The sequence below is a fragment of the Triturus cristatus genome, chromosome 12 (genome assembly GCF_964204655.1).
Source record: "Triturus cristatus chromosome 12, aTriCri1.1, whole genome shotgun sequence".
NCBI classification, from domain to species: domain Eukaryota; kingdom Metazoa; phylum Chordata; class Amphibia; order Caudata; family Salamandridae; genus Triturus; species Triturus cristatus.
In genome coordinates this window covers 243283881-243306251 of record NC_140595.1, presented here as the reverse complement: position 1 = coordinate 243306251, position 22371 = coordinate 243283881, and the positions used below count along the sequence as shown (strand labels likewise).

General features: G+C 47.1%; 1 protein-coding gene across 1 annotated transcript in view; it reads right to left on the bottom strand.

Moving 5' to 3' along the window:
- Positions 1-22371, bottom strand: part of HASPIN (histone H3 associated protein kinase) — a 1547868-nt gene that overhangs the window by 1405727 nt on the left and 119770 nt on the right. The window lies entirely within an intron of this gene.

Genomic DNA, 22371 nt, shown 5'->3' with positions numbered 1-22371 from the left:
ATATCCTATTTTATAGAGTGTGGGGATTCAAACTCATTGTTGCCTCCACGTTAAATGATTGTTATGATCCTATGCAGAGTAAGAGAAAAATATTTCATAGTAGTCGTGGAGAGCGTTGACTAAGTATGTTGTTTTCGCTCTTCTGGGGACGCTATTGTGTAATTTTTATCCCAAACGTATCTCGTTCTCTGCTAGCCTACGCGTTTCGACCTGTGATATTGTGGACCTATATTTTATTCATAAGGTCTTCGTCAGGGCTCATGTATGGTTCCAAATGGACATCTTTTTCCTGAAAAGATAATATATCTACTCTTAATATACGTTTTAAAACTAGGTTCTTTTTTTGTTTGTGTAAAAACCTTGTTAATAGAGAAACTTACGTACTAGCGGGTGTGGGGTGCGGTCATCTTCTTTTACCTGTGGCATACAAAGGAGAACAGATCTATAAGATAGATGGTTCTCTCGTGGTTTTTGTCTTTTGTTGGCATGTTTCAAAAAAGGGTTGTATATGATTGGTCTTTACATACCCGTTTTGTTCGCCCGTGGGGAAGGGGACTGACATATATTTCTGGTCCAATCACGCTTTGGGCAGCTGGAAACTCTGTAAATGCAAAAGGAGCGTAACGCTGTAGTGAGGGAAGAACGGCGACCGCTAGTTGTCTACATGTGCGGCTGGTTTTACCTTGTGAATTTAATAAACTTAGTACGGCTCCTGTATCACGTAAAATGGCGGTGTACAAAAAAATAAACGTGAGGGGAGCTTTGTGTGTTTGTTATGCAGGGGTGCTCGTTATCATTACTGATAGTTGTAATTGTGGAACAGCCCTTTGGAACACCTCGGTTTCGTGCGTTAGTCACACTTGTTAAGTGGTGATCTTTCGTTCCTCATTGCCCGTAATGTCTGGGGGAATAGACTAGAGCTACCTCTTATGTTCCGTGAATCCATACGGAAGAAAGGGCAAGCGTTATGCATATTGATTTGGGAAATCATGGCATTACTGGAGTGCTCATTGTCCGTGGCGGCTATTGTTAGTATCGAGTGCTCATGCATGCAGTCTCGTTGTCGCGTGAGGATGATTTTCATACCTTGTTATTCGGTAGAATGTAGGTGCCGCCTTGTATCTTGTGCGGTGTTGCCTTCGTCTCCGTCCTCAGCTGTTTGAAAACGCCCCGTTTCAGAGGAGTGTGTTGGTTGGCCAGTTTATATTTCCGGCGTGGCTACGTTCGATGTTGTTCCCGTTGCGTTGTTATGGCAACGTTCGGTATGTTTGCGGCTGATAGCTTCCTTCATCACCTTGAATTCAATTATCGTATCACGGGTGTATACCTTCATCTTGGGGACTCGTGAGTTCGTGTTCTGTGTAGCGTGCTCCTTTCAGTATTTTGCTGCCGTGATATTATGATACCCCAGTATTCTTGGGAGGAATCCTTTCGCTTGTTTTACTGGTCTATGGTGTGTTGTTGAGCGGGCAGCTTATGGCTGTCAATAAAGTTTCTTGATGTTCAAGTGTTTTTTTCATTGTGTTGTTTTCACAAACGACTTGGTCCTTATGGTGGGAAAGATATATATGACCTCATGTAGACCTCCAAATCTATGTCTCAAGGGAAGAGGACAAATAGAACCCTTCTTTTATACAATGTGTGTTAGTTCTGTCATTTCGTTCAGCCCATTTTCAATGGTTCCAAGGAACATTATAGTTTTTGCTTCACATTTTGATAGTAAGGCATCGATATTTTTACCTTGGATGTGGCGTAGAACAGTCCATTTTAAATCGTTTGGGCCATGGTTTTTTTCAACACAGTGAGAAACCATGGGAGCATTCAGTGTTTTGCATTTAATCCTAGAACGATGTTGGGAAATGTGTTTTTTTATGGGCTGGGTGGTTTTCCCAATGTAAGCCAATGGACAAGGGCAGACAACGCAATATATTACGTTGTGGGTATTGCAGTTTGTGAAGTCTTCATGGTTTATGTATTTGGGGCCGTACGTGAATCTGGTTCCTTCTATAGTGCTGGCACACGATACACAAGTGCCACATTTTCTATGTCCTTTGATAGGTGGTAGTGACAACATGGACCTCAAAGTTGTTTCTGGTTGTCTGATAGTTGTGTTGGCTCGTACAAGTTTCTCTCTGATGCTTGTGTTTTTTTTCAGTGCGAAAATTGGAATTTGTGTGAAAACTGGTATGCTTCTTATTGTATTCCAATTTTTTCGGATGATTTTTTGCATCTCTGTTGTGCGTCCTGAAAAAGTAGTGACGCATACCAATGGTGTGCTTTTTTTCTCTGTCCTTGGGGTAAGGAGAGAGTCACGTGGGGTATACCATGCTCGTTTCAGAGCCTTAAGTAGTTTTTTGGGATAGTTTCTCATAACCAATTTCTCTAGTAGTACAGTCGCGTTATTGAAATAGTCTTCTTTCTTTGAGCAGTTCCGCCTTATCCTCAGGAACTGGCTGAATGGTAGATTCTCGCGCAGATTTCTTTGGTGGAAACTTAAAAAGAGCAGGAATGTATTTCTGTCCGTTTTTTTGGTATAGAGTGTAATATTTATGTGACCCTCTTCATGTTTAATTAAGAGGTCTAAGAAGTTCATTTCTGAATTGCTGTAGTTGACCGTAAATTGAATATTCGGATTCCTGTTATTGAGCCAGACCACGAAAGTTTCAAGTTGTTGTACATCGCCTCTCCACAGAAGGAACACATCGTCGATATATCGACGCCAGATTTTGATGTGTCCATCGTAGGGGTTGTTGTTGTATATCCATTTTTCCTCGTAAAGGGCTATAAACATTAGGTTTGACATTTAAATATGTATTATATATATACCAATCTGTATTGAAGATTGAGTGGATATATAACTGTCTGGATGGAGGATTTAGTAGCTGTCTGACTGTCTTTTTAAGTGAGTAATTAAAAGTGTATCACTTAATACATGGATTAGTAACTAAACTATGTGAATGTGTGCAGCACTGTCTCTGTTGTTGTATAACATGCTGCATCAGTTGGTCACTAACTACATGAGTGTGTATATTAGTTAGTGATTAGTTGGGTGAGTATTTGTATGGGACACTGAGTTTGTGTGTGGTTGGATGGGGTGTGTGTAACTATGCATAGATGTGTGAATGGTTGATTGACTACTAGGTGTATGGGTTTAAGAGTGCATGTGGAAACAGTTGTTTGGGTGACTGAGTGTATTTATTTGTGTGTTGGTGAGCGAATATATGTTTTAGTTGTACATCTTCAACAAAGTAAAAAAATAAAAAGGCATTGTATGTGAGAGTTGGTGTATATAAATAAGTATGTGTAAGAGTCAGTGATTGTGAGAGTAACTATATGAATGAGTGCATAATTGTAAAGGTGCTTTTTTAACATATTAACGAAGTTACTATGTGTTTGAATAAATGAGGTGTTGTTGGATAATTGTACAAGTGAGTAAATTGAAGTGCGATACATTTTTTTCAAGAGTGAGTAGGATGACTGCATAACCGACTAAGATGACTGCTGATGTGTCAATGTCTATATATGTGTATAATTGCATTTGATAGTGTTCTATTAATTAATGACTGCATGTATAGATGATTCTGTTGTTGAATGGGTAGTTGTGTGTGTAGACCTAGGAATTAGTGAGTGGGTATGTAGTAACTGGTATTGGTGTGTCAATGGTTTCAAATATGGCACTCTGTATTTTACAGTGAGTGACGAAAGGTTATACTAGTGTATGATGAGGTGTATCAGATCGTCAAGTGGATGATGTCATCAGTGATGTCACTTGAGATGTCATCAGTGATGTCACTGACCATGTCATGAATGATGCAATATGTGACATCATCAGCAGTGCATTGCGGGCGCGTGAGTTATAGTTAGCAGAACTAACTATAACGGAGGAATTTCTATGGTTTTGTATGAGTGAAATGGGCAGCTAACTATAACACCCCTGAAACCTATGGTTTTTTTCTGTGTATTTCTAAGGTTTTTTAAATGCTAATTTCTAACTATAACGTCTCTGAAACCTATGTTTGTTTTCAGTGAATTTCAAAGGTTTTTTAAATGCTAACTTTTAAGTGTGATAGTAGTTATATCTATTTTTTGCACTGATTTTCTACAGTTTTTTTAACTTTATTTATAAATATTTTATTCATTAAATAACATTTTTCTGAAAATTGCAAAAAAAATATTTTTTTTAATTAAAACTGAAATATTGATTAATTTTCTTGTTTTCATTTTTAATTTTAATATATTTATATTATTTTCTTTTAAAAAAAATTCCATCACGGTGGGTGCGCGCATTCTAGCCGCAATTTTAGAAAAGTCATGAAGGATCCGCGTATGGTGTGCGTCGGGTGCGTGTTTTTCAGTTACATCATATACATTTAATATCACGTGATATGCGTGATTGGTATGCGACCAGTCTGCGACTCCTGCTCCCGCGCATTCGCGACACATGCGCATTACGGTACAAAATGTTTGCGCGGTTGCGGGTCCCGCGTGACATCATATACGTGCTGGGGCGCGCTACTCCCGCAAAAAAAATTTGTTCCAAAATGATATGTAGGTGTCTTTAATATACATATTAAGGCAAGAGATTATGTAAGATATTCATCAAAATTATATATTTGTACTTATAATAAACGTATATTATTTTTAAATATATTTTCGCGAAGTCGGGTGCGTGCATCGTGAGTGCAGAAAACCAGGTCAGCAGAGGTGTGTAGAGCTAGAGAACCAGGTCAACAGAGATGCTCTAGAGCCTAAGAACTAGGTCAGCAGAGGTGCTCTAGAGCCACAGAATCAGGTCAGCAGAGCTGCTGTAGAGCCAGAGAAACCAGGTCAGAAAGCTGCTTTAGAGGGAGAGAACCAGGTCAGCAGAGCTGCTTTAGAGCCAGAGAACCAGGTCAGCAGAGCTACTCTAGAGCCAGAGAACCAGGTCAGCAGAGCTGCTTTAGAGCCATAGAACCAGGTCAGCAGAGCTGCTTTGGAGCCTGAGAAGCAGGTCTACAGAGCTGCTCTAGAACCTGAGAACCATGTCAACAGAGCTGCTCTAGAACCTGAGAACCATGTCAACAGCGCTGCTCTAGAGCCAGAGAACCAGGTCTGCAGAGCCAGAGAACCCAGGTCAGTAGAGCTGCTTTAGAGGGAGAGAACCAGGTCAGCAGAGCTGCTCTAGAGCCAGAGAATCATGTCAGCAGAACTGCTTCAGAGCCATAGAACTGGGTCAGCAGAACTGCTTCAGAGCCATAGAACTGGGTCAGCAGAACTGCTTCAGAGCCATAGAACTGGGTCAGCAGAACTGCTTCAGAGCCAGAGAACTAGATCAGCAGAGCTGCTCTGTAGCATAAGAACCAGGTCAGCAAAGCTGCTCTAGAGCCAGAGAACCAGGTCAGCAGACCTGCTGTAGAGCCAGAGAAACCAGGTCAGCAGAGCTGCTTTAGAGAGAGAGAACCAGGTCAGCAGAGATGCTTTAGAGCCAGAGAACCAGGTCAGCAGAGATGCTTTAGAGCCAGAGAACCAGGTCAGCAGAGATGCTTTAGAGCCAGAGAACCAGGTCAGCAGAGATGCTTTAGAGCCAGAGAACCAGGTCAGCAGAGATGCTTTAGAGACAGAGAACCAGGTCAGCAGAGATGCTTTAGAGACAGAGAACCAGGTCAGCAGAGCTGCTCTAGCGGACACTGACTGACTGACACTGACTGACTGACACTGACTGACTGACACTGACTGACTGACACTGACTGACTGACACTGACTGACTGACACTGACTGACTGACTGACACTGACTGACACTGACTGACACTGACAGACACTGACTGACTGACACTGACAGACACTGACTGACTGACACTGACAGACACTGACTGACTGACACTGACAGACTGACACTGACAGACTGACTGACACTGACAGACTGACTGACACTGACTCTGACTGACTGACACTGACTCTGACTGACTGACACTGACTCTGACTGACTGACACTGACTCTGACTGACTGACACTGACTGACTGACTGACTGACACTGACTGACTGACTGACTGACACTGACTCACTGACTGACACTGACTGACACTGACTGACACTGACTGACACTGACTGACACTGACTGACACTGACTGACTGACACTGACTGACTCACTCACTGACACTGACTCACACTGACTCACTGACTGACACTGACTCACTGACTGACTGACACTGACTGACACTGACTCACTGACTGACACTGACTGACACTGACTCACTGACTGACTGACACTGACAGACTGACTGACACTGAGACTGACTGACACTGACTGACTGACACTGACTCTGACTGACTGACACTGACACTGACACTGACACTGACTGACTGACTCACTGACACTGACTGACTGACACTGACTCACTGACTGACACGGACTCACTGACTGACACGGACTCACTGACTGACACTGACTCACTAACTGACTGACTAACTAACTGACTGACACTGTCTGACTGACACTGTCTGACTGACACGTCTCTACTACTGTACTACTCACTCTACTACTCACTCTCAACTACTCTACTACTCACTCTACTACTCACTCTCAACTACTCTACTACTCACTCTACTACTCACTCTCAACTACTCTACTACTCACTCTACTACTCACTCTCAACTACTCTACTACTCACTCTACTACTCACTCTCAACTACTCTACTACTCACTCTACTACTCACTCTCAACTACTCTACTACTCACTCTCAACTACTCTACTACTCACTCTCAACTACTCTACTACTCATTCTCAACTACTCTACTATTCTCTCTACTACTCACTCTCAACTTCTCTACTACTCACTCTCTACTATTCTCTCTACTACTCACTCTCAACTTCTCTACTACTCACTCTCTACTACTCACTCTACTACTCACTCTCTACTACTCACTCTACTACTCACTCTCTACTACTTTCTACCACTCACTCTCTAATACTCCTCACTCTCTACTACTCCTTTCTCGCTACTACTCTCTCGCTACTACTCTCTCGCTACTACTCTCTCGCTACTACTCTCTCGCTACTACTCTCTCGCTACTGCTCTCTCGCTACTGCTCTCTCGCTACTACTCTCTCGCTACTGCTCTCTCTCTACTACTCTCTCTACTACTCTCTCTACTACTCTCTCTCTGCTACTCTCTCTCCGCTACTCACCCTCCGCTACTCACCCTCCGCTACTCACCCTCCGCTACTCACCCTCCGCTACTCACCCTCCGCTACTCACCCTCCGCTACTCACCCTCCGCTACTCACCCTCCGCTACTCACCCTCCGCTACTCACCCTCCGCTACTCACCCTCCGCTACTCACCCTCCGCTACTCACCCTCCGCTACTCACCCTCCGCTACTCACCCTCCGCTACTCACTCTCCGCTACTCACTCTCCGCTACTCACTCTCCGCTACTCACTCTCCGCTACTCACTCTCTGCTACTCACTCTCCGCTACTCACTCTCCGCTGCTCTCTACTACTCACTCTCTATTACTCGCTCGCTACTCTCTACCTCTCTCTCTACTACTCTCTACCTCTACACCTCTCTGTGTATATATATATATATATATATATATATATATATATATATATGAACATATAAATATAATCTGCATATCTATATAAATATAAATGCATGCAAACATATACATATATGCATACATATGCATGGTATGTACATGAAAGTTTGAAAAACTAATACAAGCAAATTACAAACAGAATTGCTTTAACTTAAACGAGGGCGAGACCTATTGCATTTTCAATTCTTGTTTACTTTGATTCCATCAAGAAGGCATTCAGATGTGTCACACATTTTCCATAAATTCTGAATGGTAGCACTCTAGTTGCTCATTAGATCACTGTAGTAAAGCTACTGCTCACCAGGTTAGTCTGCTGCTGGTATTGAAAGTGCATGTTTCAGTCTGCATGTCAGAATTTTTTAATGAAATGGAAGAGGATTTGAGAAGTCAAAATGTGCCCAATCTTTCTTTCTGCAGCACTAATCATAATTTCTATGGCAAAATGAACCCCCTCATGTTGTTCCTTTGCAAATTAAAATGTTTTAAGTCTTACCACTTTATTCCAATCAAGATGGCATCAGGTGTGCCGTACTTTTGTCATAAGTAAGACTGTTAGCGCTCTAGTTGTTCTTTAAAACACTCTGGGATTTCTGTCATTGGGCTATACTTGGGCTACATCTCGGTGATATTTTTGCTACATTTGGGCTCTTGTCTCTGGAGGCCATCTTGGGAGACTTATTTGTTTTGAAGTTTCCTAATTTCCTCATTTACAACAGTCTCCTCAGTAGGAAATACTTTCAGTTTTTGTACTTAAATTCCATCAAGAAGGCATTCAGATGTGTCACACATTTGCCATGAAAATTCGGAATGTTAGCACTCTAGTTGCTTATTAGATCACTGTAGTAAAGCTACTGCTCACCAGGGAAGTCTGCTGCTGGTATTGAAAGTGCATGTTTCAGTCTGCATGTCAGAATTTTTTAATGAAATAGAAGAGGATTTGAGAAGTCACTCAAAATGTGCCCTAATTTTCTTTTTTCCACACTAATCATAATTTCTATGGCAAAATGAACCTCCTCATTGTGTTCCTTTTAAATAAACTACTCACTCTCTACCACCTACTCGCACTCTGCTCCTCGCGCACTCTGCTCCTCGCGCACTCTGCTCCTCGCGCACTCTGCTCCTCGCGCACTCTGCTCCTCGCGCACTCTGCTCCTCGCGCACTCTGCTCCTCGCGCACTCTGCTCCTCGCGCACTCTGCTCCTCGCGCACTCTGCTCCTCGCGCACTCTGCTCCTCGCGCACTCTGCTCCTCGCGCACTCTGCTCCTCGCGCACTCTGCTCCTCGCGCACTCTGCTCCTCGCGCACTCTGCTCCTCGCGCACTCTGCTCCTCGCGCACTCTGCTCCTCGCGCACTCTGCTCCTCGCGCACTCTGCTCCTCGCGCACTCTGCTCCTCGCGCACTCTGCTCCTCGCGCACTCTGCTCCTCGCGCACTCTGCTCCTCGCGCACTCTGCTCCTCGCGCACTCTGCTCCTCGCGCACTCTGCTCCTCGCGCACTCTGCTCCTCGCGCACTCTGCTCCTCGCGCACTCTGCTCCTCGCGCACTCTGCTCCTCGCGCACTCTGCTCCTCGCGCACTCTGCTCCTCGCGCACTCTGCTCCTCGCGCACTCTGCTCCTCGCGCACTCTGCTCCTCGCGCACTCTGCTCCTCGCGCACTCTGCTCCTCGCGCACTCTGCTCCTCGCGCACTCTGCTCCTCGCGCACTCTGCTCCTCGCGCACTCTGCTCCTCGCGCACTCTGCTCCTCGCGCACTCTGCTCCTCGCGCACTCTGCTCCTCGCGCACTCTGCTCCTCGCGCACTCTGCTCCTCGCGCACTCTGCTCCTCGCGCACTCTGCTCCTCGCGCACTGCTCCTCGCGCACTCTGCTCCTCGCGCTCTCTGCTCCTCGCGCTCTCTGCTCCTCGCGCTCTCTGCTCCTCGCGCTCTCTGCTCCTCGCGCTCTCTGCTCCTCGCGCTCTCTGCTCCTCGCACTCTCTGCTCCTCGCACTCTCTGCTCCTCGCACTCTCTGCTCCTCGCACTCTCTGCTCCTCGCACTCTCTGCTCCTCGCACTCTCTGCTCCTCGCACTCTCTGCTCCTCGCACTCTCTGCTCCTCACACTCTCTGCTCCTCACACTCTCTGCTCCTCACACTCTCTGCTCCTCACACTCTCTGCTCCTCACACTCTCTGCTCCTCACACTCTCTGCTCCTCACACTCTCTGCTCCTCACACTCTCTGCTCCTCACACTCTCTACTCCTCACACTCTCTACTCCTCACACTCTCTGCTCCTCCTCACACTCTCTGCTGCTCCTCTCACTCTCTGCTGCTCCTCTCACTCTCTGCTGCTCCTCTCACTCTCTGCTGCTCCTCTCACTCTCTGCTGCTCCTCTCACTCTCTGCTGCTCCTCTCACTCTCTGCTGCTCCTCTCACTCTCTGCTGCTCCTCTCACTCTCTGCTGCTCCTCTCACTCTCTGCTGCTCCTCTCACTCTCTGCTCCTCTCACTCTCTGCTCCTCTCACTCTCTGCTCCTCTCACTCTCTGCTCCTCTCACTCTCTGCTCCTCTCACTCTCTGCTCCTCTCACTCTCTGCTCCTCTCACTCTCTGCTCCTCTCACTCTCTGCTCCTCTCACTCTCTGCTCCTCTCACTCTCTGCTCCTCTCACTCTCTGCTCCTCTCACTCTCTACTACACTCTCTACTACACTCTCTACTACTCACTCTCTACTACTCACTCTCTACTACACTCTCTACTACACTCTCTACTACACTCTCTACTACTCACTCTCTACTACTCACTCTCTACTACTCACTCTCTACTACACTACTACTACACTACTACTCACTTTCTACTACACTACTACTACACTACTACTCACTCTCTACTACTCACTCTACTACTCACTCTCTGCTACTCTCTATTACTCATCCTCTACTCTCTACCTCTCTCTACTACTGTCTACCTCTACCTCTCTATACACACACATATGCACATATATGCATATGCATTTATATATATGTATATATATACATACATAAACATATATATAATCTTCATATCTATATAAATACAAATATAAATGCATGCATACATATACATATATGCATGTTATGTACATGAAATTTTGAAAAACACTAATAAAAGCAAAGCTAAAAAGCCACCTAATTACAAATAGAATTGCTTTAACTTAAACGAGGGCGAGACCTATTGCATTTTCAATGCTTGTTTCTTTGGTTCCATCAAGAAGGCATTCAGATGTGACACATTTGCCATAAGTTCTGAATGGTAGCACTCTAGTTCCTCATTAGATCACTGTAGTAAAGCTACTACTCACCAGGGAAGTCTGCTGCTGGTATTCAAAGTGCATGTTTCAGTCTGCATGTCAGAACTTTTTAATGAAATAGAAGAGGATTTTAGAAGTCAAAATGTGCCCTAATTTTTCTTTCTGCAGCACTAATCATAATTTCTATGGCAAAATGAACCCCCTCATGTTGTTCCTTTGCAAATTAAATGTTTTAAGTGTTACCACTTTATTCCAATCAAGATGGCTTCAGGTGTGCCATACTTTTGTCATAAGTAAGGCTGTTAGCGCTCTAGTTGTTCTTTAAAACACTCTGGGATTTCTGTCATTGGGCTATACTTGGGCTACATCTCGGTGATATTTGTGCTACATTTGGGCTCTTTTGTCTCTGGTGGCCATCTTGGGAGACTTGTCATGAAGTTTCCTAATTTCCTCATTTACTACAGTCTCCTCAATAGGCATACTGTCAGTTTTTTACTTTGATTCAATGAAGAAGGCATTCAGATGTGTTACACATTTGCCATAAATTCAGAATGTTAGCACTCTAGTTGCTAATTAGATCACTGTAGTAAAGCTACTGCTCACCAGGGAAGTCTGCTGCTGGTATTGAAAGTGCATGTTTCAGTCTGCATGTCAGAATTCTTTAATGAAATAGAAGAGGATTTGAGAAGTCACTCAAAATGTGCCCAATTTTTCTTTCTGCAGCACTAATCATACATTCTATGGCAAAATGAACCCCCTCATTTTGTTCCTTTTTAAATTAAATGTTTTAAGAGTTACCACTTTATTCCAATCAAGATGGCTTCAGGTGTGCCATACGTTTATCATAAGCAGGAGTGTTAGCGCTCTAGTTGCTCTTTGGAACACTCTGGGAAGCTGCAGTAAAGGAATCAACTGACAGGCTCTGCCCTGGTTTGATGTACATGTTTTACTGAGAATGTCAGACTTCATTCTCACATGACTGAGAAAGATAATGTGAATTTACAGAAAATATGCTCTCAGTTTAGCTTATAGATCACCTTCCAAACCTCTGTGGGAAAAGCATGTGAAAATAGTTTTCTCTCAAACATGATTCATGATATCCCAGCAGAAGGCTTTTTCACATGGTAAAATCACCTTAGAACACACCACAATTCCTAAAATGAGTATGGTACCATCAACAAATGATTTATAATGTAACTAACCTTCTATTAACTGCAATGCTTTTTAATGAGGTGCTATCATGTATATTGGTCCCAAGATGGCTGCCAACACTTCTTGGATGAAGTGCTGACAGCCAATCAGATCTCACGATGAGATGTGTGGTTAGGCTCAGGAACTACTGAACGGATTTACACCATTTAAGCAAAAGGCACGACTCTGAACCAAGGTCTACCTTTCTGCCAAATTTGGTGTAATTCCGTTCAGCAATTCGCGCTGTAGCTGCGTCAACAGGTCTTATGGGAAATTGCATGGGGAAAACGCGTTTTGGGATCCCCCTTTTTTCTCAGCGCCCGCTTGACGAATCACCACGAAACTTTCAGGATAGGAGCGGACCGGATCTGGCCAAAAGTTTGGAAAAGTTTGCGAAGATTCGTCAACCGGCGCCAGACTTATTGGGAATAGAATGTTGCGGATTTCCTATGGAAAATAGGTCACAACTATAACTACCTACTGGCGACCGCCAGTAGGTAATATATATATTCCTACCAAGTTGTCCTATGCTTGAAAGCGCGACACCACAGAGGATTGTTTCAACAGAAACTTTACTGTGAAACCGGCAAGGCTGCCCCAAATTTACAACCCTGGCGCGTTTCGGAGCTACCTGCTCCTTCTTCATAGGGTAATGTTCTGTTAGTCCACGGCAAGCACTACGATGCATTTCTATTCAGCAGGTTTATTTATTGGTTCTCTGGTGAGCTTTCACAGGTGAGTAATTAACAGCTGCCTTCTGGGAATCGTAGTGCACACGCTTTTTCCCCTCCGGTGGGGGCCGCTTCATTTCAGTCCATTATTCGTTCAAATGCCCTCCAGTGGGCTTTAGGGCAGACAAGCTGATTTGATTACCAAGGTATGCATATTACACGCCAAGTTGTATGGAATACAAATATTGCTCCTATCCTATGCTGTACTCATTATGACTTGAAAACATGGGCCTCTCTACCCCTTGGGCATCATGAAGCTAACCACACTTTATAAAAATGCTGATCCTCCCCGCTTTTTACATGTACTTCAAAACGATACTTACATACTCCCTACCTATTTCCAAGAAATACAGATGCAAGTCTCCAAATTTCTTTGGTTATGTAAGCCCCCCACGGGCTCATATACCAAGTGTACCCTACTCGCATATGATAGCGGTTTAGTCACCCCAGACTTCCAACCTTACTACTGGGCATCACAGCTGGTCTCAATAAAGAGTGGCCCTTAGGAGACCACAGTGACTTTTTTCTGACGATGGAACTGAAAACGCACGAGAAATCAGGGAACAATTGGCCTACTCTATGGAGGATGCCCCATCCTCCCTCTCACAGGTCCCACGGTAGCCATTTTCGTGCTAACAGGCAGCACCATCCCATATACAGTGGATTAACAAGCTTACAGCTTTCACTCTACTCTTGACAAGCACAAAGATGAAACAAGTAGCACAGCTAAAAGGCTTCTGTGCCTTGGATTTGTTATGCGTGGCTAGTTTGGGTGATATTTGGAATCCGGACCACATTGTAACATCTTAACACTTGGCCGAAAAATTTCAACTACATAAATTGCAGTTCTTTAAATACCTTCAACTCCTGCATGCACTGAATTCATTTACAGAGGCCCAGGCCAGAAAACAACCCACTTGAGTCTAATTGAAAACTGGGCCCACTGGCACAGAAAGTCACATCTAGGCTGTAGCAATCCTTTTTCAGGTCTCGCCTGACCCAGCGCATGCGCTGGTCTGTCGAGACTTATTGAGAGGGCTCCAAAAAGTGCTACCAGGCCTGCCTAGAGCTACAGTTACCGCGATTACTTTCACTTGCACGGCCGCTTTGATGTTTGATCGCGATCGCGATTAGTTTCACTTTTGCGGCCGCAGGCCCGCTTTGCATAGCCAACAGGTCTCGCTTTTGGGACCTTATAAGTATTTAGTTACGCAACTGTTGCATGGCTAAACACTTATAAGGTCCCAAATGCGAGACCTGTTGGCTATGCCAATGCTTGTCTTTAATGGCCATAACTCATTACAGTGCTCAAGATAGGCTCGTCAACAAGACATGGGTGAGCTGGATGATGACAACTGGCATGAGGCAACAAGCATTGGCATAGCCAATTCTCGCCTTTGGGACCTTATAAGTGTCACAGAGAACATCAAAGCGGCCGCGAAAGTGAAAGTAATCACGGTAAAGTGCGACGCGCGCGCCCGCGCACATGCACTGTAGGTTGGCCTGGTAGCACTTTTTGGAGCCCTCACAAAATGTCTCGCCAGACCAGCGCATGCGCTGGGTCAGGCGAGACCTAAAAATGGCTTCATGAACACTTTCTATCCCAGCTAATTCAGTTGAATCATTTTCATAGTACATACTATAGCTCAGATAGACTCTTCAAACTGGGGAGGGCCAGGTCACCTGAATTCTCTCACTGTGGCAACAATGGAGGGCCATTTTCTCATGTGGTGTGGTCATGCCCCAGGACTGTTGGATATTGCCAAGAGATGCACAATATTTTTTAGCAGCCATCCCACAGACCCACTGCGACTTTTAGATCTTAAGGAGGCACTTCTAGGCATTAATGGAATGATGAACAGACTCCTGGACTGAGAGAATGCTGGCCGGACTAGGCTTCCGGGTGTGTATAAAACTGATAGAATGTATCTTCAAACTTCATAGAGGGTACTCAAATGGAACAATTACAGTCAAACTGGAAGGAGACATTCAATTATTTGTGCCTTCACTGTAATGATTATATACACTTTTTTTCACAATTACAGTTGATAATCTTTCAAGGAAAAAAAGTGTGCAAGTCGACGTTTCGGTCTTTATAGACTTTCGCTGCTAAGACCATCTTCAGGACTAGAATATTAAAAAGTTGACCCCTGAGTTCTGTTGTTTAGCAAGTTCCAACAGATTTGTGGACAACTGCCGTCTTTACTTAAGCGGTTGTTTAGGACCTTCAATAGTCAATCTTGGTATTAGAAACATAGACGTATGGAAACTCGTTTGGTGAACTCCGGTTATTTAATAAAAAATCCGGGCGATTTAGCGTCTTAATTTATGGGCAAGGAAGCATATGGACGTATAGTTTTCAATCTGTAATCTCTTTCATCAATGCTCGGTCACGCTCGTCGGCATACCTCACTCACACTTTTTGCTCTTCATATGTGGGTTTAGAACACCCTTTTACACTCCGAAAACATCCCAGAGCTCCTCCCTCTCAGAGAAGGGGTTGTAGCCTCAAAGGAACTAGGGGTTTCCTTTGGGAGGAGAATCCCTATGATGAAACATGTCACCTCTGGTGAGTGAGGGATATCGTCCTGTTAAGGGATCTGCCCACGGTTAGCTCTGTGAGCATTAGTCAAGGGATCTATGGCTGCTCAGTATATCCTTCAATCAATATGTTGGCGTGCTATTCACGTTCTAATTCATAAACATTTTGTTAGTTTAGACCCTAGGATTTCACACTGTTTTGTATTAAGTCAATTGGGGATACAATCCTATGTGGTCTCTAAATTTTTCCGTAAGACCCTCCATTTCGAACTGTGTTGTTTATTACGGGTATTTAAATGAACCAAGCTGAGTCAGAGCTGTCTGCTGAACGGGGGAAGGTGATCCATGATTAAGAGGCAGGAAGCCTCGAAACGCGTCGAATAAAAAGAAGAAAGAACTTACGTGAATGCTGCAGTTTGTTTTTCCAATGAATAAATCGGAAGATTTCTTCTGAAGTGAGTGCGTTCTCAATTGTTTTGGGCACTTTTGTATTATATACATCATTATTTTTTGGTTCTTTGGCAATATTGCCACTATAATTTCTTGCAGTATCGTCCTACTTACGCAGACAGTGAAGTCCCCTTCTGAACAGACCTAGATTTGGAGACTTCGGTTTTCTCTTGAATTCATACTATGATCGGGACTTGGGTCCTTTTTCTCACATAGGGAGAGACTGCTGGAACAGCGTAAGTGAACTTCTCCTGTAGTTGCTATACCATGGGGTTAGAGGTTTGTGACTCCTGTTCTTTTCTATTTATTTTGTTTAAAAACGTGTCGAGAGGAGAACCCGACAGAGATGTCCGCTTTTCCCTCTCTTTTCCCTTGCAATCGAACCTTTGACGTGTCGCATCCGGATGGATGGCCATATACAGGGGTGGCGCTGGCAGGGTTCCCACGAGGAATGAATCATTTTATATGCAGACGACGTCCTACTCTATTTGGCTGACCCGGCCCGTTCCATACCAAGATCTCTTCAGATCCTCCATTCGCTCGCAAGGAGGCATCGGGCTTACGTCTCAACCTGGCCAAATTAACTGTCGTGTCCCCGCATACCTCTAAAAAATGTGTGGATTGGCAAGCAACCATCCCTTTGCGACGGCTCTCATTCAAATATCTTGGGATCTGGGTGGCGCTCCTTCTCGAGCTGACCTGGTCGCTTAATCTCACCCCACTCCTCAAAACGTACAAAAGACGACCTCCGTCGCTGGCAAACTCTTCCACTCAACCCCCTTGGTAGAGTTGCACTCTTCAAGATGATGGTTCTCCCAAGTCTCTTGTACACCATTCAAATTCTTCTGCTCCACCTCCTTTGCAGCTGGTTTCGCGACCTGGACGGGGTAATCACAACCTTCATCTGGGGTGGCTCGAGGTCACGTCTGGCCCTCACAACTTGTTAGCGAGCCACATATGGGGTATGGGGATGACAAACCCCTTTCTGTACTTCAGATCCACACGCCGTTTAGTGATCCACGATTGATTTAAAGGCAGATGGTCGAATCCAACTTATCGGCTGGAAATGGAGAGCCCAGGATTCTCTCAAGTCCAGGCCATGCTCTATGGGGGCCCAATTCCTCACACTCTAACAATAGTTACCCGCACAGTTCTACTGGCATGGCACGCCACGCCACGCTGCGGCACATCAAACGGGACACTAAACTCTCACTGCAAACACCACTGTGGCACGGCACTTGGTTGCGAGAGATTGCAACACTAACAGGTTTCCAGAAATGGGATTGGATTGCCATAACTTGCCTGGGGGACATATGGAAGGGGGCGCACCTGTCCTTTCGGGACACAGAACAGGCATACTCCTTACACTCCACCCAATTCTTCCAATATCTTCAGCTGCGCCACGCCCTGGCCCTCCACATCCCTGATCACACAGCAATCCCCAAATTTAGCCCACTAGAGGCCATGCTTCTCATGGGGAATTTAGGAAAGGGGGGGGGACATCCCAAATTTATCGATGCCTGATTAACAATACCCCATCCACACTAGAACCTCTAGGAGCCCACTGGGATGGCTGGCTTGGTCCTCTAGAGGAGAAAAACTGGAGGGATGCACTGATGGCCCCTAGGACACACACTATATCAGCCATGCTCCGCCCCATTCAGATCTACTACCCTCATCGCGCACATCTTACCCTGGTGCGGTTCCACAAAGCAGGTTTCCTCCCAACCCCACAATGTCCACGCTGTAAAGCAGAACCAGCCGACTTCTACCACATGGTTTGGTCCTGTGCCATCCCTGTCCTGCGGAGCCTCCTCCCGGGGGGGCCCTGCTCCTGGGCGACAGACATTGGAACCCTAACTTCTGCTATTAATGTGGTGCTGTGGAGTTTTTCTTTGTTGGGTTGGTGAATACGCTGATGAATACTCGTTGGGGGCGGTGGGGGGGGCGGTGGGGGGGATGGGGGAGTCTCAACGTGGGCTGGTTCCCCGCCATCTTGTGCTGGTAGGGGACGTGCCCGGAAGAAATAGGCTGTAAGATGGGGATCCATTGGCTGGGGTGGCCCTCGTCCCCCTGTTGGGATTAAGAGCTAACCCTGCCGCGACAGATACTTCAGTGTTCTTGAGGTATGGGGTGGGGGGTTTGTTGAGGGGGGGTTGTTTAAGGCTACGAGTCGCACTTCCGCTATGGGTCCGCTATTTTACACAAACACACCTCCACGGCCTTCCGTCTGTTATATGGCAATGTTCGCTCCCCTATGGCTAGCCTGCCCGATAGAGGTCAGGTAGCCCCGGGTACTCTCCGCATTATCAGCTGGAATGTGCGCCGGGCCCTGGACAAAATTAAACTCGGGGCTATACTTCATCAGGCAAAAATGGGCTAGAGCCGATATCCTCCTGCTGCAGGAAACTCACCTTATGGGTACGAAGGCCCTGTGCTTGTAGCGCTATGGGTTTCAACAGGTCTTCCATGCCGGGTTTACGAGGGGCTCGAGGGTGAGTGGCGATCCTGGTGCACCGCAAGGTCCCATACGTACATGCACAACAGTGGACCGACACGCAGGGGCGTTATTTATTTATCCGGGGCACGATTGGGAGGACCCCCTGGTACTGGTTTGTGTGTATGCCCCCCCCCTTACAGTAAACACTGGTGGAGAGGTTACTTACCATATGGGCAGACATCCCGATGTGTTATCCGTGGTGGGCGGGGACTGGAACGATGTTATGGATGTGGTTAAGGACAGGAGTAGGGCTGGGGGTGGCCCAGGATATGGCCATCCCACGAAATTACACTCATTGGTGACAGGCCTTGACTGGGTTGATGTGTGGTGGTGCGTTCATGGTGATAGACGGGAGTTCACATACCTCTCGGCGGTCCACAAGTCCTTCTCCAGGCTCCACTACATTTTCGTTCCCCGGGTGGTGGCTGGTAGGGTGGCGTCGGCTGAGATTCGCCACCACGGTCTTTCGGATCATTCCCCGCTGTCTCTTGAACTCCATATAGGCAGGGGGCGACAACCATTCAGTTGGCGACTCTGTGTGGCATCTACAGAACGATGCGTACGGGACGCATATGAGCGAGGCTATCGCGCAATATCTAACCTCCAATGAGGGGTCTGTCTCTAGTGCCGGGATTTTATGGGAGGCACTGAAGCCTACCCTGCGGGGAGTAGACATATCCTGGTGCGCGGTGGCCTGTAGGAAGCGCAGGGAGGAGTTGACACGAGCAGAGGCAGACATAGAGGCACTTGAGCGCCAGAGTCGGCAGGCAGGGGGGGCAGTTTGTGAGACAGCTGCTCCTAGCTCAACAGTCCTGCGCTGCTCTCCTGATGGACGAGGTCCGACAAGTTTGGCTGGCGACACGTAGCAGGATATGCCGATGGGGGGGGGGACAAGTCCGGCAAGATGCTGCATCGGCTTTTGCCAGGGCACTTTCCACTCCCAGGCCCTTCCGGGTATTCTGGACAAGGCTGGGTCACTGATTACAGACCCTGTTGCTATAGCTTCGCTACATACTATGCGGATCTATATGCCCCCCAAGAGTGTTTGCCGGAGTCCACCGTAGACAAATTCATAGCTGATCTGCCGCCCAAAGCGGTATCGGATGAGGTGCGTGATCAGTTGGAGCTACCCCTGACGGACGAGGAGCTGGGCACGGCACTAGGTGAGCTCAACCCCGGGAAGGCGCCTGGACCCAATGGGTTCCCAAGCAAATTTTTTAGACGCTACAATTTACAGCTGGCCCCTTATTATCGGGCAGTGGTGGAGGAGGCCAGGGAAGACGGCCTGCTCCCCCCGGACTGGAGACATGCGGAGGTGGTGGTGTTCCATAAGCCCGGCCGGCCCCCGGAGCAACATGCCTCATATCGCCCCATTTCTCTCTTGAACGTGGAGGCCAAAATCTGCCTCCTACCTCACATCTCGACGCTTATACACCCTGATCAGGCTGGGTTCATGCCCCGGAGGGCGACCAGGCATAACATAAGGCGGGCACATGTGGCGGTGGCGGCCATTCGACAGACGGGGGAATCAGCGACACTCCTTTTTGCTGATATGGACAGGGCGTTTGATTCACTAAGTTGGGTGTATCTATTTGCATTACTGCGCAGACTTAATCTTTGCCCACGCTTCCTTTCGTACTTAATGCTCCTGTACACGGATCTGACGGCGTTGGTACGGGTGGCGGGAGCGGTCTCTTCCACCTCCTCTATTGGACGGGGCACACGTCAGGGATGCCCCCTGTCACCGTATTTATTCGCCTTGGCTATGGAGCCGTTGGCGGCGTGGGTGCGCATCGATGCGACAGGATCGCACTGTACGCAGACGATGTCCTCTTCTTCCTCAAAGCTTTGGACAGGACCGGGCCACGGCTCCTGCGGATCATGCAGATATTTGGGGCGACGTCGGGGTTATACCTGAACCCCCGCAAATCTACGCTGTGGGTTCTGGGGGAAATCAGGCGAGAGTGGGCACATAGGCGTACACGCTTCAGGTGGCAGTGGGTGGTCTGAAATACTTAGGGGTGTTCCTTTCGGACATGCCGGCCATCTGCTGGGAGCGCAACCTGGCTCCAGTATGGGAGCGAGTCCGTGCGGATCTTAAATCCTGGTCGCGCATGCCTTTGACATTGTACGGCAGATCAGCAATATTCAAGATGGTGGCGGTTCCTCGGCTGCTATACCAGCTACAGAATCACCCGTATCCGATCTCACCCAGATGGTTCCGGCTGGTGAATTCTGTGCTTGGGCAGTTCCTGTGGGAGGGGGAGGGGAGGGGGGGGGGGGAAACAGTGCGTGTAGCTCTGCGTACGTGCTTTATATCCACCTACTGTGGAGGACTCGCGACCTCGGACATTCTCTCGTACTACCGGGCCTCGCATCTATTGGTCCTTAATGAGTGGTGGTATGGCGAAAGGGAAGACCCGGCATATGCGCTGGAACGTCGACTCATGGGGCCCCTCACGCTACATACAAATCTCTACTCTACGCCGTTGTGGGGCGCGATGCAGTCGGCCACGCGGGTAGTATTCCAGATTTGGAGGCAGGCGTTGCAGCGCATGGGTTGGTGGAACACCCTGACTCGAGAGACCCCTCTTTGGAATAATGGGCGCCTGCACCGTTTGGCAGCCCTGCAGGGCTTCCGGGGATGGGATGATATAGGTATTTCAACCCTGGGTGATGTTATGAGGAGCACGACACTAAAGTCCTTTCAGGACTTGCAGAAGGAATTCTTTATGCCCCAGTCCCAGTTCCATCGGTACCTTCAATTTCGCCATGCTCTGTCCCCTAGCCTGGAAGGCCTGGAATCTCTCCCTGAATTCAGCCCGTTGGAGATGAAGGTCTTCATGGGGGATCTGAAGACAAAGAAGATCTCTCGGATATATCAATCCCTGGTTACTCATTGCTCCCCCACACTTCAGAGGCTTCGGGGGGACTGGGAGGAGGACGTGGGCACGCTGGAGGAGGATGATTGGAGGGAGGCCTTGGCGGCCCCACGGGGAGCGGCCATAGCGATGCGCCTTCACCTCATCCAGTTTAAATACTTGCACAGGGTCTATTTTACCTGGGTTCGACTGTGGCGGGCGGGATTGATTGCCTCCCCGGAGTGTCTTCGATGTGGTCAGGAGGAGGGCACATTTATACATACGGTCTGGCAGGGTCTATCCCTGGACCGATTTTGGAGAGGGGTTTTTTCCTGCCTCTCGGAGGTCTTGGGGTGGAAACTCCCGCGTACGCCACGGCTAGCCCTGCTCCACGCCATGGAGGGAATAGGGGGTAATGTCTACAAACTACATCTCATGTAACTGGGACATCACATTGGCGAAACGCAATATCACCAAGGAGTGGAAGGCTCCGCGGGCCCCCTCGACCGCTTGGAAGAATGGTTTGGACTTTTGTATGGGGCTAGAACAGCCCATTCTTGTAGCTAGGGGATGCCCACGCAAGCCTTACAAAATATGGAAACGATGGGTGGATTACCGGTGTCTGTGGCTGGAGCCACCAGTTGTTGTGGAGGTTCATCCATTGGGGTAATTTCTGGGGCATATGGGGGTGTGTGTGTAATCATGCTACGACTCTTCTGTTCTATATAAAGGTTGTGGACAGGACTCTGCAGACGCTGTGCAACTTCAGGGGGGGCGAGGGAGGGGGTTGTTGGGGGGGGTTTAGTATCATTTTGTATACTCTTGTTATGCATTTTGTTCTCACTTATAAAAGTCGATTGCTCCTGTGGTAATGTATGGTTTGATTCTGCAGTTGTCTCTGGGGTGCAGAGCCCTGCAATGTATGCGCAATTTGACAAAATAGGTTTAAAAAAAAAAAAGAAAAAATGTGGTCTCTCTTTCTCTGTGTCAGCTGGGTTCACTGCGAGTGACCGCATTCTGCTCTTTCGCAAGGAGCATATTGGCACACAAGGTAGTTTTGTTCAGTGCCAGGAACTACTGTGGCAAAGAGTGCTTTTTGAGACCAAAAACAATGTTCTGCTTTTGCCAAGGTTTGTAATAATGGTGAGGGCCTGGCAGCTTCCACACCAATAGGGTTTTACAAAAACCATGCCAAAACAATTCACCCATGGACAAAACTAAAAGCTGACCACCAATTTCAGACCTACTGGCTT